The 18,865-nt window shown below is 34.3% G+C and overlaps 1 protein-coding gene across 1 annotated transcript in view; it reads left to right on the top strand.

Moving 5' to 3' along the window:
- LOC145277039 (uncharacterized) overlaps nucleotides 1-18,865 on the top strand; it is a 655,864-nt gene that overhangs the window by 578,151 nt on the left and 58,848 nt on the right. The window contains exon 4 of the mRNA XM_080128672.1: nucleotides 1,147-1,295. The gene's annotated coding sequence lies outside the window, so the exon portion shown is untranslated. The remainder of the gene's footprint in view (nucleotides 1-1,146; nucleotides 1,296-18,865) is intronic.

Below are 18,865 nucleotides of genomic sequence, written 5' to 3'. Positions count from 1 at the left end.
AATAGCACCCCTTTATTCGTTTCCCGGAAGCGAAGAGCAGTTCCTGCTAATGTGCCCTACTTGGCCACACCGAAAGCAGATAATGTCTGGCCGTGGCTCCCTACAGTCTCTCATCAGGTGTGGTCCTTGACATCGAAAGCATTTACCGGTAAACCCAATGCCTTGCTTCTATATTGGTCGCTCCTTTCAGCTTGCCACAGCAGCCGCGACCGCCTTCAGCTCACCGGACTGTTTCGCCAAATCTCTAGCATGCCTTAGAATCTCCTTTAGCTCCATGGTTTCAATATCAGTAAGTGGTTGCAGTTCCATGGATATGTGATCAGGGAAACCAGTTACAAGCGCCAGCTTTACAGTCATCTCAAGGCAGCGTCCCCCATATCCAGCCAATCCTGCTTGTCGCCTTATCTCTACCACGTACACGTCCACAGACTCCCCAGTCCAGGTGACTCTTTTGAGCTTGTTGTAAGCCTCAAACGCGCTCTCGGAAATGCGGTCTTTAACCGGTTTTCAATGTTCTTAGAAATGGCCTAATTCGTCTCTCCCATTTCTAGATAGACCGCTAGAGCACTTCCTTCCAAATAAATTGGTATTAACGTGGCTACATCCTCGATCTTCTGCAGCCTTGCCACCAACTTCAGCTTGTTAAACCACGCAACCACGTCACCTTCTCCAGTAAATGGCCTCAAGATATCGCTGTCCAATTTTACTCGGTCACCCATTTTTGTCACTGTGCCGAAATAGCTTGACGTTATATTTGAACTTAACCTCAGATCAAAAGTCTCAAACTCAAATCCAACTGTTCTCTTCTCTCTGCACTTTCCACACTGATGCTCAAAACAAAGAAGACGGCTATTTTATAGAAAGACCCAATCACATCTCATTTGCATACCCCTCCCCCCTCTCGTCACATCACATGATTTTCAGTCCATAAATACAAGGGACGGCGACTTTTTTCTCTTTTTTCCTTTCCTAACACGAGCCGCACGATGCATGAGGTAAGGTTATTTACTTTTAACCACATGCGTGGTTTTAACTTTATAATTTTATTTGCATAATTTACTTTAGTAACTAGTAAGCAAATATGTTTGACAAGATTGTCATTTTAATAATAGTTTTTAAAAATGTTTTCTTTTTCTTCATTTTCAGATTACATTATGTTCTGAAAAAAAAGCTGCAGGAATGGTGCAGCTTTCTATGAGCAGTATCTTATTATCAGGATACATCAGATCATATTTAATGACGGATTAATTAATAAAAAAAGGTTTTGCATAAAAAGGAAAGCCGATCCAAAAAGCGTAAGTATCAAAAGAACTATCAAATGCAGACATTTATCGTTCAGAGTATTATTCTATTTTTATTTTAGATCTACAGCAGATGTGCTTACAGTTATATCTCATAGGATTAGCGAATCTCTCGACAGAGGCAACCTTTCTAGGACAATTGCTCTTGACATATCAAAGGCCTTTGATAGGGTATGGCATAAAGGTTTACTTCACCAGATCTCCAGCTATGGTATAGCTGGAAATGTCTTCTCAATTATTAAATCATTTCTCACTGATAGGTTCATAAGAGTAGTAGTTAATGGGCAAAAATCAGAAGCTCACAGTAAAAATGCTGGAGTCCTTCAGGGGTCCATCCTGGGCCCAACTCTTTTCCTGATCTACATTAATGATCTTCCGAATCACATCCTTACATCATTCGTAGACATTTTTGCTGACGACACTACCATCTATGGTAGCACATCACACACACTCTACAGAACGGAAGAGCTTCTCAACTAAAAAAAAAGAAAAATAAATGCACATGATCACATAAAACCGACCAAATTCGAAGAATATTTGCATCATGTGTTTGATATTAGATCCATGTATATACACACACACACATATATATATATATATATATATATATATATATATATATATATGTGTGTGTGTGTGTGTGTGTATGTGTGTATATCTATTTGATATTAGATCCATATATATATATATATATATATGTGCATGTGTGTGAGTATGTGTGTGTGTTTGTGTGTAATTAGGTAATATATGATAATTTGGAAAAGTATATTGTCTAGTAGACACATAAGCTCTCGTAAGAAAATTGAGACGTGAACGTTCACAGACACATGTAAAATTATGTCATAGCTTATGAAGTCAAACAGTCCAGCGTACCCTGAATAAGGAAACACGTATAAAAAGTAAGAAAAATGTAATAAAAAAGTCCATCTTACTCGGACCGGTCTAGCAGATAATATGTTTTACTTCCCTTCGAAATAATCACGTCTTTAGAAAGAGATAATTGTATGTATGCGATTAAAACTAAAAGATGATCAGGCTTTTCACATATACGATTGTTTATACTATTAGTAATAGATAGGAAAATACCATTCATCTGCGGCCGTTTCTCTCGCTCATTATAATGATGATTATAGTGATCGTGGAGATGACAGTTTAGCAATACATGAATTTGTTGTAGAGACAATATTTACTGAATATTATTTTAAGATAATAAATAATTCACTATACAATTGTCCTTTATTTGAAAAAAAAAACGATTGGGCATGCTTATTGTCCTATATAGAAAGCTGTCTTTTAATATGGATGATATTGATTGCAGTATGGGAAGACTGTGAGTTATCTGTAAGCACACATGAGGATCTGTTTGGATGATGATGATGATGATGATGATGATGATGATGATGATGATGATGATGATGATGATGATGATGATGATGCATTTCTGGAGTAAATAAGTTTTGCTTGTTGATGCTCATATGATTTGGCTACTGCTCCAGCTGAGAAAGGCGTTTCTTTCTCGAACTGATACTAATACAGCTGATTATGCTGCTGTCGTCATATCCTTGTATTACCGCTGCACTTGGTTTGCAGGAACTCGCTTTATAGCATGTATCATTCATAATGTATACTCTGATATCGCAGTGTTTTATAGTGGCATTATTAAGTTAGAAAGGGCGGAAAGATAACATTTTAAAATGTTTCTCGATAGCTATATAGAGAATTGAACGATCAAAGATGTAAAGTTTACCTTAGTGAATCGTTATGAATATTAGGTTGGCGCTAAAATAATGTCGCATATTATCAGATATATAGACGTCAATAAATGGCACTATTTTTGCACCAAGCTAATACTTTAATATACAAGCTTCAGTGATAGATCCACAAATAATGATTTTTCGAATGCCAAGATACAGAAGTTTTATGATTAAAAGAAAATGAAATATTCCGGATACACATGCACTATATGTATGTTGCGTATGGGAACAAATCTCCTAGCCAGCAAATAGTTGTGTTTTTGAGTAGTAAGTGCGATCATCCTTTCAGATGTTTAGAAGCCGGAATATTTACATTTTCATTGCACACTTTTTTTTACATAGGCATCACCACTTATCAAGGTCAATAGGCCACTCGCGGATAAGGTTTACAGAGTGTACTATAAAGAATTGAACAATATAGTAATCGTTAGTAAATGGAAATTCGGTAAATTTGTAAACTTAAGTGGAACGGCTCATCAAAAACTTGTTTAAGTTAGACTTGAAGACAACCATATTGTAATCAGCTGGAAAGCAGGAAAACGGAAGACAATTCCATAGGTGTGCAGTGTTAAGAAAAAAAGTTTGTTCATGGAATCTACGTTTAGGTTTAGGCACAGATAAGGATGGGGGGAATTATTTAGTGTTTTCTGATAGACGAGTGTTTCTTGTGAAAGTTTGGCGAAGGAGGACTATAAATTGGGGATGACTCGAGCACGTAAAATAACGATAAAACAGAGGCAAACTCGCAACTTTTCGTCCGTGAGAAAGAGGTTGCAGGGAAGCGAAAATGGCATCGCCTACGAGGCTACGAATTCTATTTTGAACTCTATCAAGGCAGGATAAGTACTTTCTAGAAGTTCTTGCCAAGATGTGGAACAGTCAGAAATTCGTTGACTAAATGATAGAACCTCTTTGCCCTACAACGTGATATGTTGCGAATGGCAACGTCCCCGAAACAACAATTTTCCCCCAAGTTTTCTTAGTTTTTACATTTGTCGAGTCAACTTGGTTACATTACATTCCGCATATTTAAATATGATAAAATAAATTTAGGAGTTGATAAAAAGATGTGTAAGTATTTTTTTATAATCGCTATCGATTTTATAGAAACTTAAATATACAGCAGCAAACGTAATGCTCGGTGCATCTATAAGGACATTTAATTAATTGATTAAATGAGTGTGTTACTGTTTTATATCAGCTTTCCTCTCTTAATAATTACAAGAGACTTAATCACTGACTGAGAGACATAGCTAATTATACATTGCATGAAAGTATTTAATTCAAACTCCTAAGCGTAACGTTTACAGGGAACATGAATTAAAACAGATATTCTGATGGCATCGCCAAGGTTGCTGTAAGCTTTCTCTATGGTGCTAGAAAGTCACTTACGCTGAGATTTTCCTGTACATCTACAAAGTCACAATCCGCCTGTGCATGGAATATTATGAATCGGTTACTAGTCTCTCACTCGTACGCAAGGATAAAAAGGCAATGCCCCAGCACGCAAAAACACGGACGCCGAACCACTGTGCCAAACATACGTTAAGTACTAATTTTAAAATTAATCTTAATTCCTAACAAATGTATTTCATGTTGCCTTTATTATATTTGGTTTTCTTGTTTTATTTATGTATATTTATTTATTTGTCTATATTTTTCTTGTCTTACAAAACTTTTAAGATGAGATACGTCACCTCCGCACCCAGACTTCCATTCGAACAGGCAAAACACTGCTCACTCATGCTATATTCAAGTAAACTAGCGATAAAACACGAGAATTATTCTCTATTACATTAGATGAAGTTAGGACTTTAATTAAGTAATATACTTAATAATACTATTACTATAAGCTCGTTTTTATTGAAAATGCTCGCTTCCTTACTAACCAATCAAACCATCGAATAAAGTTAGTCTTACTTTCAATTATATTTGAAATTAAAATACAATATCATTAGCTACGTCACTAGGATTATTACTGAATAGATACACAATGCTTTCAGCTGAACCAAACTGACTGCATTTAATTATTAATCCCGATGCACTATTTATTAATAGTTGTTCTCATTACGGTACAATCACCCCTGCTGGATTGCTATATATATCCAATATGTGTTTTGCCTCCAATACGACTATCTATGTCTGATTTGCATGTTAAATTCAAAGGAATTTTTTTTCATTCTCTTCTCTAGCTAAACTTTACTTGGCACTCAAAACTCTACTCCTAATGTATTCTGTAAATGTAATCCTCTCCTGAAAACTAACAATCTGCTCTACTCCCCAATCTGCCACTAACACGCATACAATACACCCGACTTAGATGGGTTCAAAACAGCAATTGAAGCACATGTCCCCACAGGGAAATTTTATAGCCAGCCCCACTCTCCCCAATGGTTTACCTTTACCCCTGTACAGCCGCAATAGCGCAAAGGCAGCATACGTACGGCAGATTTAACCGATATAAGTCCAGTTCAAACAGGCAGAAGTATATAGAAACCAGAAGTAACTGTAAGAAAGAAATAGCGACAGCTAGAGAAAATTTACTGAAACCACCAAAAAACGCATCGAACAACTAAAATTAGGAACCCGCGATATCTGAAAAATCTACAAAAGTGTAGTAAATAATGGGCAATAAACAATTCCCCCACTAACCAACAATCACGGGGTCGTTTGCTCTGCAACTGAGAAGGCTAACATGCTTACCAGTCGGTTTGCCTCTAACTCCACACTGGGCCCTGCAAACCACCCCCTCTCTGACTTTCCTTTGCGGACAGACGCCACACTAGACGAACTGAAACTCACTACTTCTCAGGTGCATGCTATCATAAGAAATTGTGACACTGCAAAACGATGTGGACCTGATCTCAACCCGGCTGTGATATTAAAAAGTGTTCGCCGAAGTAGCTACAGTTCTCTCCAAACTTTACAAGAAATGCCTTAATGAAGCTTGCTTTCCTGCCTGCTGGAAAACTGCTTCTGTAGTACCAGTTTTCAAGAATTCTGGCGAAAGAACAGACCCAGAAATTATCGCCCCATTCCCCTCCTCCCACTTTCCGCCAAAATATTTGAGTCCATAATTAACCAAGCTCTAGTCCATCACCTTACAGATGCTAAACTTCTGACTGACAAACAATATGGATTTAGGCAAGCCTGTTCAACAGCATACATCCTAACTGTAATCTCATAACGTATATACCAGTCACTGGACAAAGCGCGGGAGGGTAGAGATGTAGCTCTAGATATATCTAAGGCTATTGACAGAGTATGGCATGAAGGTCTTCTAAGTAAAATCAGATCATATGCATCACTGGAAGAATACATGGCATAATTTAATCCTTCTTAGATAAGATAAAAGTCCAGGTTGTCCTCGGTGGTCGTACATCTAAACAATATGATATAAATGCGGGAGTGCTCGGGGGGCTATCCTTGAACCTCTGTTATTCCTAATATTCATAAATGACCTCCCTGAAAAAAATTCCTGTGGTATGGGTATATATGCTGACGACACCATACTCTATAACTGACACGACAGGAAAACAAATGATCACACATCTAAAGAAATGGCAGAAAAACTAGAGGATGACCTCCGATCTGTAGTGGAATGGGGACATAAATGGTTGGTCACATTCAATGCTGCCAAGACTATACTCGTTTATTTCAATAATTACAAGAAATATTCTCTACCATAATAGCAATGGCCAATGACTCTTTATTTGAAAGTACATCGTTTAAACTCCTCGGCCTAACGTTCACATTAAGCATGAGTTGGAACAATTACATTGAGAGTATCGCCAGGAACGCTGTGAAGAAGGTACGTTCTCTCTACCGTACTAGAAGGTACTAACGTCCAAACGCATGCTATACCGCTATAAGGCCACCATTCGCCCATGTATGGAGTATTGTTGCCATATTTGAGCTGGTGCATCTGCTACTAGTCTCTCGCCCCTAGACAAGGTTCAAAAAAGAGTCGCCAATCTGATAGGTCCTGAACTGTCATCTAAACTTCAGCCTTCGTCTCATCGACGAAATGTTGCATCCCTCTGCCTTTTCTCCAAGTACTTTAACGGTGAATGCTCTGATGAACTGCAAGCACTTGTGTCCCCTCGACGTAAATACCCCGACAAACCCGACAATCAGCTAAATCCCCCCTTCACAGTAGAGATCCCTTGATGTAAGAGAGCCTTCTATTCCAGTAGTTTCTTCCCCAGCACAGCTAGACTTTGGAATTCCCTTCCGGGTCCCTGCTTCCCCAACTGTACTGACATGCAGAAGTTCAAGTGCAACGTGAACCGACATCTTTCTGGCCAACTCCCTACACAGTACCCCTTATACCTATGTCACTGATAGTAGCCCCCTACACCAAATGTAATTTTTAAAAAAAGTATCCATCTTAATACACCCAGCAATGTCGGCTAGGCTTCAGCCTTTGCCCGACCGGTGAAACGTTATATCCGACTACCTGTTTTACACGTATATTAATGGTAAGTGCTCCGAATGAATTCAAACCTTTGTACCCCCTAGACGTTAATACCTCAAACACACACGACAAGCACCCAAATTACACATTTACATAATAGAGATCCTTAGATGCTAGAAAGTCTTCTATTCTAATACTTTCCTCCCTTGGACTACTTGACTTTGGAGTTCCTGTCCGTGTCTCTGCTTCTCTGGCTATACTGATAAGTACAAGTGTAATGCAAACAGAACTCACGCTTTCCTACATTAAAGTGGCACTATGCATTGTTGTGGCGGTGAAAATGAAATAAAAAGTTTGATGTTTTTATGGAAACCCATTGCGACCATGTTAATAGATTAAGATGCTTTTTAGTAAATATATTTTTTCTGTCGAAGTTATTGACTAAGTACACACTAAACACCTCTTTCTTATGTATAGTATCACTTTATTAACTCCAATACATGTATATGAAAGTGGTTAACGTTCAAATTGATAGATGATAATTAATATAGTTATGTGTTTAGTACTCCTGATTATATTAACTGCAAATTCTTGTAATTCAAAATTGTTTTGGAGAACATTAAGAATGTTGCTTTCGTTGACACGCAATCACTGTTCTAATTATACTTATGCCGTAATATTTAGAAATAGCCATCCCACTTTATACAGTAGTTTGATAAAGTGTTTACCAAACTTAAACTTCATGCTCGTTGTCAGCATAGCTCACGCAAAAGTATAACTGCCAAAAAATGAAGGGGTAGCAGTGGGGGGGCGAAGAAAAGCTCTTGGCGACTCTTTAACAGTGTATAATGCATGTTTTTATATCTCGAAATCTACTTATCTCCGCCGAAATTTAAAGACAATGTCTTATTCACCATAGTCGAAAACCTAGAAATTCGTCATTTTAAAATGAAATTGTTGAGCTGGAGCTAAGGTCAAACTTTAAAAAATTATTAATTTAAAAACGGTTCAAGTCTGAGCAGTGTCGATAATTAGTCCAAAAAAGACGAAGTTAACAGAAAGCAATATAATTTAGGGTAAGTCTGTAGATAAGCGGCGTAGGTTTTTTAACAGACACACAAATCAGAAAATGATTTATTTTATATAAAACACATTACCAGACCCAGAGTCTGAAATAAAACTAGAAAAAATGTATTGTTATTATTTTTCATAATTTTTATGAGCCTTGATGTACGCCATTCGAGACCGCCGTATTGATTAAAAATTTGGCCTTCCTAAAGTTGGACGGATTAGCCTTTTTAAAGCCAAATTAAGACTTTCAAAAAATGTTTGTATACAACCAACTTTTACAGACTATTGAAAAACGACAAATTCGACCATAAAAACGCCAATTTTTCAAACTTTAGAAATCCATAATTTTAAAAGCAATATGGCGGTTTCAAATGTGCTCAATTTAGTCGAATCAAACATGATAAAAAAATAATTTTTTTTTCAAGTTTTATTTTTGCCTTTGCTTCTACAAATGTGTGTTTTATAAAAAAAACAACAAAGTTTTGCAATGTGTCTGTCTGTCAAGGAAAACGAAAAGAAAACAAAAAATACGATCCTGTAAAGGCTGTAAAAAGTTGACACGAAAAGTATCATGAGTGAAGCATAAGTAAGCGTAGGAAGAAAATTAATAATATATGTAAAAAAAAGAAGAAAAATCTAATAAAAACGCCCCTTAAAAAACAAACGAAAACAAGACAAAGGGAAATAACATGGTGTAAGAAATGTAAATATGCTTCAAAATCGAAAAATAAATAATGGAACCCGTGCATCCGTTTATATATGAAAAAGTGGATTCTGGATAAAAGAATTGTTCGATCCTAGCCAATCAGCTCGGGCGGACTTTAAGATGATAATTTTTTTTTAATTGCATGATGAGAAGGTTATCTTATTTGTGTGCAGCTAATAACCAGTTACAATGAATGCAATGTGAATATCATAGGATTTTTTAGAATAAGCCCAGTATCAACTAGTAGCAATTGGGGGACTAAATATCCATAGAGAAAAACTATGAACTACTTTCTCAATAGATGCCACGATATTGATAGTGTTGCTCCTAGGATGCAATATACAATGTTATTCTTACGATTTATATGCCTTACATCGTGTTCGAAAATTTCATGAGATAGTGCCTACTAAGCTAGACGAAATGAATTAGCATGTGGCATCAGTTATTGCAGACTTACGATACTTTGGACTTAGGGGAATCTGCAATCAAAATTTTATACAGGGATAAGCTATAAAAGTGTGTACATGTCTAGAGAATGGAGTTGCAAAGTCCCAGAAAAAAGGAGAAACGAGGGGGGTGTAAAATTCTTGGAGTGGAGAGCATTTAATTAGATATATGTTGTAACTTTGCCGGGGCCGGGGCTGGATCACGCTAATTGTTGAATGCAAGAATACAGAAATGTCCAGCTCTACTCAATTTATTTTCAGGGACAAGATCGTTGAAATCTTCTTACAGAAAACATACTAAACATTATGTTTAGAATCCTTATTTTCTTTTTGCATCAAGACTTATTACATCGATGAATTCTAGAAAAAAATTAAAGTAAATAGTTTTATTTTTCAGATAAGAGTGTAATGCAGAGATCCAGACCTGATCTGTATTAAACGGCTTAGGTATCAAATCACTGTAAAATCATAATTATGCTTGTATTCAAATAGGTGATTGTATTCAATATGTTTCACCTTAATAATGGGAAAATATTTATTAATCTGTGTTTAATACCTATTGTTAATTTCCTTAAAATATAAAATATAACATTTTTTTTACTAATTTGCTATTTGCATTGAAAGTACATTAAACTTAAACAGAAGGGATTAGTCACATTTATGTGGTTTTATGGCTGCTTTCATACGTATTATGCTCTGTTAATAGATATAAGAGTATACACTTTCATATTCGCTCTATTTTTTAATTGTAGGCCTTTGTTCAAAAGTATATAGGACTTTGTTACTAGATGCGATATTAAATTAAAAACCTTATTTGACATCATGGCTATTATATATTGTTGGAAAGACCGAAAATATCTCCAGCCGCAGGTGAAACGCAAAGTGTTTTAATCAGCTGTGTACAATTACAAGACAAATTAAACGGAAATTTGTGCAAACTAAGTCATGTATTTTTAGCTGAAGAATAAAAATTGTGTTGAATCTTTTTAATTAATCAACAACTAACAGTTAATAAATTTATTAAATTTTTGTGAAATTATAATATCCCAAAGTAATTCAAGTAAAATACTATGAGATACTTGATTCGCTTACTCAAAAAAAGGAAAAAAAAAACAGAATTTTATCAAATATGGTGACTCTCTCTCTCTCTCTCTCTCTCTCTCTCTCTCTCTCTCTCTCTGTCATTCTTCCTCTCTATCTCGCTTTGAAATCTGTAATCATCATTTTTTCCCATGTCCGATATTGGAATAAATTTCAAATAACGACAAAAAATACGTGCGTCTTAATATGACACGGCAATTACGCGAATGTTTTTCTTGCAATAAAAAAAAAATAAGAACAAAAAAGCATTAATGTTTTTGTCCGATTGAACGAATTGCTTAGCAAAATTATTAACGTGGAACCTAAAACATAAAATTTAACAGGAGTTGCTTATATTTTGTGTTGCCTTACCCGTAGAAAGTATAAAATAAAACAGTTCTAAAAGTGATCTGTTAATCTTTTATATTTAATAATATATAAAAGCCATTTGTCTGTATGTTCCTTCTCTATTAACTCCGTAATAACTTTTTTTACGTTCACACAAACATACTTTATGTTTCTGGGGGTATTATTATATTCGTTTAATACTGGCAGCTAAGTGTTGGGTAAGTAGATTTGTTTCTTCGGTTGTTGTGCAGGCAATCCCAAAGTTGTTGGAAAGTGTAAGAATTGTTAAATGGCTATTTTTTTTACTCCACCGCTATAATTTATCCATGAATCCCGAGATCTTTATTTCTGCTACTCGGTGCGTTTTTTGCTGACTTCGGAATCTATCTTTTTGGCTGGGGCTATTTCACGATTAAAAGTATTTCTAGCTTCTACAAACTTTTATCTATTTGTGCTGGACTTGTGCCTGATATATCTGAGGAATTGATGGAAACTGCATAACCAGAGTTAAACCATTAAGCGGAATAAGTTCGTACTAATACCTGCATGGTGTAAAAATGTGCTTCAATAGCTGCTTTAGTCAATTAAGTAGCCTCATTTGCACAGTGTTCTGTAGGAAGGGAAAACATAGTACAACATCCTGGATGAGGTCCCTTATGGCTTCCGAGTCAGACTTCTTATAATAGCATGCCGTGTTGTGTAATGGCTCTCCAGCCAGGGGTCAAGAGTTTAGGGTGATTTTTTACGATTATCACAACGTGATCGACATTACCGAGTAGGTGAAAGGCATTTCTTACACAATACTCGGGAACTTATCTAGTCGAGTTGGGAAACGGGTCAGAAACGGATTGCCTTTTAATATTATGAAATATGAAAAAATATGTGATTCTACGAGCTTCGTTTGTTTTACTAGAGAAACTAACCTAATTATTTTTTCCAATCGGGTATTATGCTAAATGTCTACCCAAATAATATTGCACATGTAGCATAGTATTTGATATGTAGACTGTTTTAGACATTTCTGAGATAGTGAGCATATTTATATATATGTATATGTAAAGCGAAAATTGTTTAGTTATTAAAAAATATTTTGTATGTTATTGATTTAGTATTATTTTGTTGTTTATTAACTGCAGATAGTTGATTATATAAAAAATATATAAATATTCTACATTTAATGAAGTATTTAAAAACTGTGTTGGCATTTTAAATAAAGCCAGATACATCACAAAATGTTTAGTGATTCTGTAAATTAACGACCTCGTTTCATCATTTTGTTTTCGATGACAACGGCTGTCAATTGTATTTTTGATGATTAACTATTGTAAATGGAAGTTGGTTTAATCACGAGGAATGATGTATAAAAATAAAGAGATACAAAAGTGTATTAGATATAATCATTTTCGTTTTAATTGAATAATTCACTTCTACCAATAAATAATTCATCCATGCGAATTCACAAATTTTCAAAAAATAACATTTTGATTGTTATTGATTCATTTGTTCTAATAAGTGACGGCCGGAGCTACCGTGATAATAAATAATTATGAATGTGTCATGTTTTAAGATGGGCTTTCAGAATGTTAATTTTAAACACGATACGCAAATATACACGGTTAGGTTTTTACTTTTATCTGAGTTAGTTAAGATGCGTTTGCAAATCCACGAAGAAAACACTATAAATATACCAATAAAACATGAACTCCACATTATTTCTTTTCAGTACACACCCTTCTCTTTCGCTACCACTAATTGTTTGGTGTTTAATAGAATTACTAATAGAACTAATTTTCCCCATTTTATCTGTGACTGTTTGAACCGTGTTAGTCATTTCCTTCTTAATTATATGTGGCTATTATAAAACGACTATCTATCAAATAGAGAGAGGAAGAAATAGAGATAAAAAGAGAAAGACAAAAACGAGGATGAAGTCATTGTATCTGATAAAAATTGGTTAATATTATAAAAGATGAGCTTTATAGATAGAGAATTAGTAGAAGATTGTCACTTGAGGATTGTTTCGAATTACGGCTGATAAGAACAATAGAAGTTGATGATATCTTTACATAACTCAAACTTAAACTGAGATACATAGCATCCAGTTTTTATATAAGAATATAAGCATATATACCCATACACGAATAAGCATTGATGCAATCTATGTCAGCATAGTAATAGATGTCTTTGTTTTCTTTTTGCCCTGTTTTCAGGGTAACGTATGAAAAAGATCAAGATCAAACGCTACGTTTCCCGAGTAAAGATTCCGAGGAACAACGGCTGCATATAAGAGGCATTTATAAATATTTAAAAAGCTTTTAATCGCGTCGTATATATATTTGTTTAATATATATATATATATATATATATATATATATATATATATAGGTATATATATATATATATATATATATATATATATATATATATATAGACAGAGAGAGAGAGAGAGAGAGATTATTCACTGGACAATGCAAGGGACCGTAGAGCAGTAGCTCTAGATATATCTAAGGCATTTGACAGGGTATGCCACAAAGGTCTTCTCAGGAAAATCAGATCATACGGTATCACTGGAAAATACTTAACATAATTAAATCCTTCTTAGATAAGAGAAAAATCCAGGTTGCCCTCGACGATCGCACATCTAAACAATATAATATAAATGCGGGACCGCCTCAGGGAGTCTATCCTTGGACCTCTATTATTCCTAATATTCAGTAATGACATCCCTGACAGATGTAAAATGTTCTCCAGAATAACACTTCACTTAAAAAAAAAACCTTTATATAAAAATATACCTGAAGAGAGCTGTACAAGTTAATTGGAGCAGATTCCATTGCAGCTATAATAAAACTTGTTAAATTGTTTAACCAGAACATTTACAATTGAATCGGATATTTCGATCACATGTATTAGTTGGTTGGTTGGTTGTTTTTGTTTTACGGCATATCAACCCTTTTCGGGTTATTTAATGCCGAATCCAAAGATTTTGAAGATATTTTTTTTAATAGAATATATTTGTTGTTTTCACGTCGGTTTCTATTTAACCAATAGTTGGGAGCCTAACAGGTACTAATACTTCCGGTTAGAGTGGACCTGGGAGCAATGGTAATTAAAGGGTTGCTCAATACTCCCCAAAGCCCACAAACTGGGGCCTCACCACTGGATATAGTTAAAGGTCATATCCAGGACCCCCATTGTGTGACTTTTACCCTCTTCAGGGTGGCAGTCGGCATATTCTAATGCCCCACGGACAGGGCCCACATGTATTAGTGAATCATGCGGACGATCATTCTAATTTTTAATAATGAAGTGAAATAAATATTAGTTTCTTGTGTTTCCTTATATTTTGAGACGGCAAAACACTAAATTGTATCTTACAGAATATTAGTAACACATACAATCAGGATAGCATATAAGTTTATTTACTTTGATCTAATCTTTCTTTGAGTGTTGTTTTTTGTCTTAAAAATGTTACGTCCGAATTGCAAATATACTCTGGTTTAATAAAAATCCAGATACACATTTGAGTAATTTTCTCATCGTACCTAAAAAATTCCTCACGTCTTGAAATGGCGTGAACAGTCAATTAAAATGATGAAGTCATGCGGAATTTCTCAAAAGCCAATTAAATGAGAAACATTTTTTGGTGTATCCACTTTTTTAAAACATGCTACGAAATTTTATTTACGAGACGGAAAACTGTCAAATTACATGGGATATATAATATCGAAATTCCATCGCAACAAAGTTTACATATAAATTAAGTGATCAGATAACACCATTGGGGAATTCTATATCGCTCACTCATTATCGCTTTTGTTTGCTTGTAAATCCCTCGCTTTTTAAAATGTGTAAAAATAAATCGATAAAAACAAATCTAGAATGAATATTTATGAGATGCGTTCATTCCATTCGTGCGTTAAAAGAAAAACTCTTATAGCAAATCAAGGGAGGCTGACAGATCATTGGACTGACATATTCGTGTACTGAAATGCATGCATGCACTATATTATTGAATAACCAGTTGCACAACGTCATCATTTCGTAACGTAATTATTTTTAATGAGATATATATTTGGTTCTAGATTTATCTTATTTACATGCTTTCAAATAACGTTCAGCATTTAATTAGGTTTTTACATTTCTTTATATCGTAAACAATTTTACACAGCGAAAGAATGATTAAGCAAAGCTGTGTTTATATAAAATATTTTTTAATTATATATATATATATATATATATATATATATATATATATATTGTGTACAGAAAGTTGTTAGATGAGACAAGTCATTGGGACCATTTTAGATATCCATATCATGCTCTCTTCAGACAATACTCATCTATTTTAAAACCGGAAATGGAAAGTATATATATCTCACGAGTTCACGTTTAATTCTCGTTTTGTTGAATACTCCCACGCCGTTTATTTATCAGATGATACTGATTTCATTAACTTTAAAATTTGAATTATTTTAATTTTAAAATCTAATTTCGATTGTAATTTATATATATATATATATATATATATATATATATATATATATATATAACAATTTTCAACCAATTCAATTAAAAAAAAAATTTTCCATATAAAAAATCTAACTTAAAATTGATATCAATATCAATTTTAAGTTTGAATATTCATATATAAAAATAAAAAAATTGCCATCCGAAGGTCCTTTCAAAAGTAATATTAACTGTTGTTTAAATAAAATTACCGAGCGCTACGACTACAGAAGTTATACAATTAAAGATGAACCTCGTTTCTGTTCCAGAATTTATTTGTATACATAGTAATCACTATTCTTTATGCTCTTTTATTAAGAACTAACCAGGGGAGCCCGGCTTGACTCGGTTGTAAAATACGCTTAAATATGATATTTTAATTAATCCAAATATCGTATGTCTTATTATAGTCTTTTTTTCAAAAGCAATATATATAAATATAAATATATATATATACATATATATATATATATATATATATATATATATATATATATATATATATATATATACACTTGTGCCCGATATTATTCATACCCCTCGGATCTTTGAGATTTCTATAAGAATATTGCTCAAACCAGAAGGTAGACAATATTAAAGGGATTTCAAACAATAAATCAAGCATAAGCATTTAATTTAAACTCAACAAATAAATAAATTATGCAAGTTTGAAACATTATACAAAGAAAAACAATAATGGCACTAGTTCAAAATTATTCATACCTCTCTTACTAATAGTCAATAGCATGCCCTTTATTCTTAATAACTGCCTGTAACCGTTTTGGATATTTATCAACAAGGTTTTTACAAGCATCAACACTGATTTTTGACCATTCTTCAATGCAGTAGTTTTCCAAATCCCTCAAATTTCTAGGTTTCCGCTTTTTAACCTCAGTTTTCAATATGTGCCAGAGGTTTTCGATAGGGTTCAGGTCGGGACTCTGGCTAGGCCATTCCAAAACATTAATTTGATTATCCTCAAACCATTTCTTGACTATTTTGGCAGTATGTTTTGGATTATTATCCTGTTGAAGGACCCAGTTTGGTCCTAAATGGAGCTTCTCCGCATCCTGTCTAATGTTTTTCTGGAGTATCTCCAAATATTGCTCCTTCTTCATGGTTCCATCTATCTTGACCAAACTACCTGGACCACTAGCCGAAAAGGAGCCCCAAAACATTAGGCTACCACCACCATGTTTCACCGTGGGTATGGTGTTCTTTGGGTTGTAAGCTTCTCCTTTCTTCCTCCAAACGTAAGAAGCATCCATATGGCCAAACAATTCAATTTTTGTTTCGTCAGTCCACAAAATACTTGAGAAAACGGACTCTGGAGAATTCACATGGGTCCTAGCAAACTTTAGACGTGCTGCAAGGTGTTTTCCGGTGTGCAATGGAGCCCTTCTTCGTCTTCTTCCTTTCAGACCATTTTCATGCAGAGTCCTTTGCAATGTTTGCCTTGATATTTTTATGCCAGAAGACTCCAGGTTTTCTAAAATGTCCTTAGTAGTGGTGGTTGGATTTGCATTAACACTTCTTACAATATTCCGGGTGGCTCTAGCAGACTGTTTCCTTTTCCTTCCTCTACCAATCAAGTTGTTTGTTGTGTGGTGGCTCTGGAATTTTTTGATGATGCTCTGTACTGTTGCTGTAGGGACCTCAAATTTCTTGGAAATTGACTTGTAACCTAAACCATCCTTATGTGAATTCACAATTTTAGTCCTAAGATCATTACTAAGCTCTTTTTTCTTCCCCATTCTAATAATTTTTATTCTTTTATTGGTTTTCAGTTGATATCATTTTAATTTCTGAAAAAATGCAAAAAACGCAATGAAATTAATCAAAGGTTGTATAAAAGCATTCAAAATAAGAATCAAACAGGAAACAAACAATCAGAAACTCGATTAATACTGAAAAAATAAGGGGGTATGATTATTTTTGAGCATTGCAGATTTTATAAATAGCTGTATATTTCTTTTATTACAAGTATCCCGAGATTTTAAAATGACGAAAATGATCAGAAGAGGTTTATTAAGAATATGTATCAATATGGGCGTAAACAATAAATTCTTACAAAGTTACACCTAATAAACTCAATTTTCAAGGGGGGGTATGAATAATATCGGGCACAAGTGTATATATATATATATATATATATATATATATATATATATATATATATATATATATATATATATATATATATATATACTGGGTTCTATCAGCTAGGATCTAAACCATAGCTAACTGTAGCATTAAAGCTGGTGATGTTACCACATTACCAATGTGAAACGAATATGAAGTGATCTATATATATACATATATATATATATATATATATAAGTAAACGTGTCTTGTGTGTATCTGTGCGTCTGTGTGTGTGTGTTTACATTTCCCTACGCAATAACTATGTCAGTTATTAGTCTACAGACTCGAAAATGGATATACAGCGTACTGAGATTTGGGAAAATCTATGAGATCGGTTTTTGGCCAGAAATTTCGCGATTAAGGGAGCACACTTTAACGATTTGACCTTTGAGAACTCTACCAAACTCCTCCGACAATTTTGGGTCTACGCACGTGAAATTTTAGATATAGGTTCCTTGGACATGGGTGTAACTTAATAACTTAATTTTAGCCAAAAACAATAAATTTTAAGGGGTCATAATAGGGGTCAAATTTTAAAAAAAATTACCTCTGCAGTCTCTTCCAAATTACTCAGACAATTTCTGGTCTAAATATGTGAAATTTTACATAAAGGGTATTCAAAGATAGGGCAAGCTTTTTCGTCAATTTGTCGGGAAAATTTTTAGTTATAAATATATAAATGTATGTATGTATGTCTGTTTGCATGTCTGCCTTAAACTTTCAATAGAGGCGACGGATTTTACCAATATCTGTATCGTTTTAAAATTCGACCTTTCATACGACAAATACCGAAAAATTGGCTAAAAACATTTATATTTTCCCCTTTAACGAGGCCTTTTTCTTCAAGGGGCGGGTCACTTTTTTCGCTGATATTTTTGAAAGTTATACTCTCCTTTAGATTGTCTAGCCTTAATTTTCAAAAATGTAGCTTCCGATTTGGCGGTGGTCGTAACAGCATAAGCGTTATGTTTTACCCCGTTCTTTTTCTCCTTTGCGGTACGGGTTCGAGCCTGCCTTCCTACTACACTTCTTTTTTTTTTTTTTTTTTTGCTCAACATACACATCAAAACACCCGGGGAACGCCGGGC

The sequence above is a fragment of the Euprymna scolopes genome, chromosome 5, assembly GCF_053919585.1.
Source record: "Euprymna scolopes isolate OS-2025 chromosome 5, ASM5391958v1, whole genome shotgun sequence".
In the NCBI taxonomy this organism is placed as follows: domain Eukaryota; kingdom Metazoa; phylum Mollusca; class Cephalopoda; order Sepiida; family Sepiolidae; genus Euprymna; species Euprymna scolopes.
Note: the sequence above shows the minus strand (reverse complement) of the source record. Positions and strands in the feature narration are given on the sequence as shown.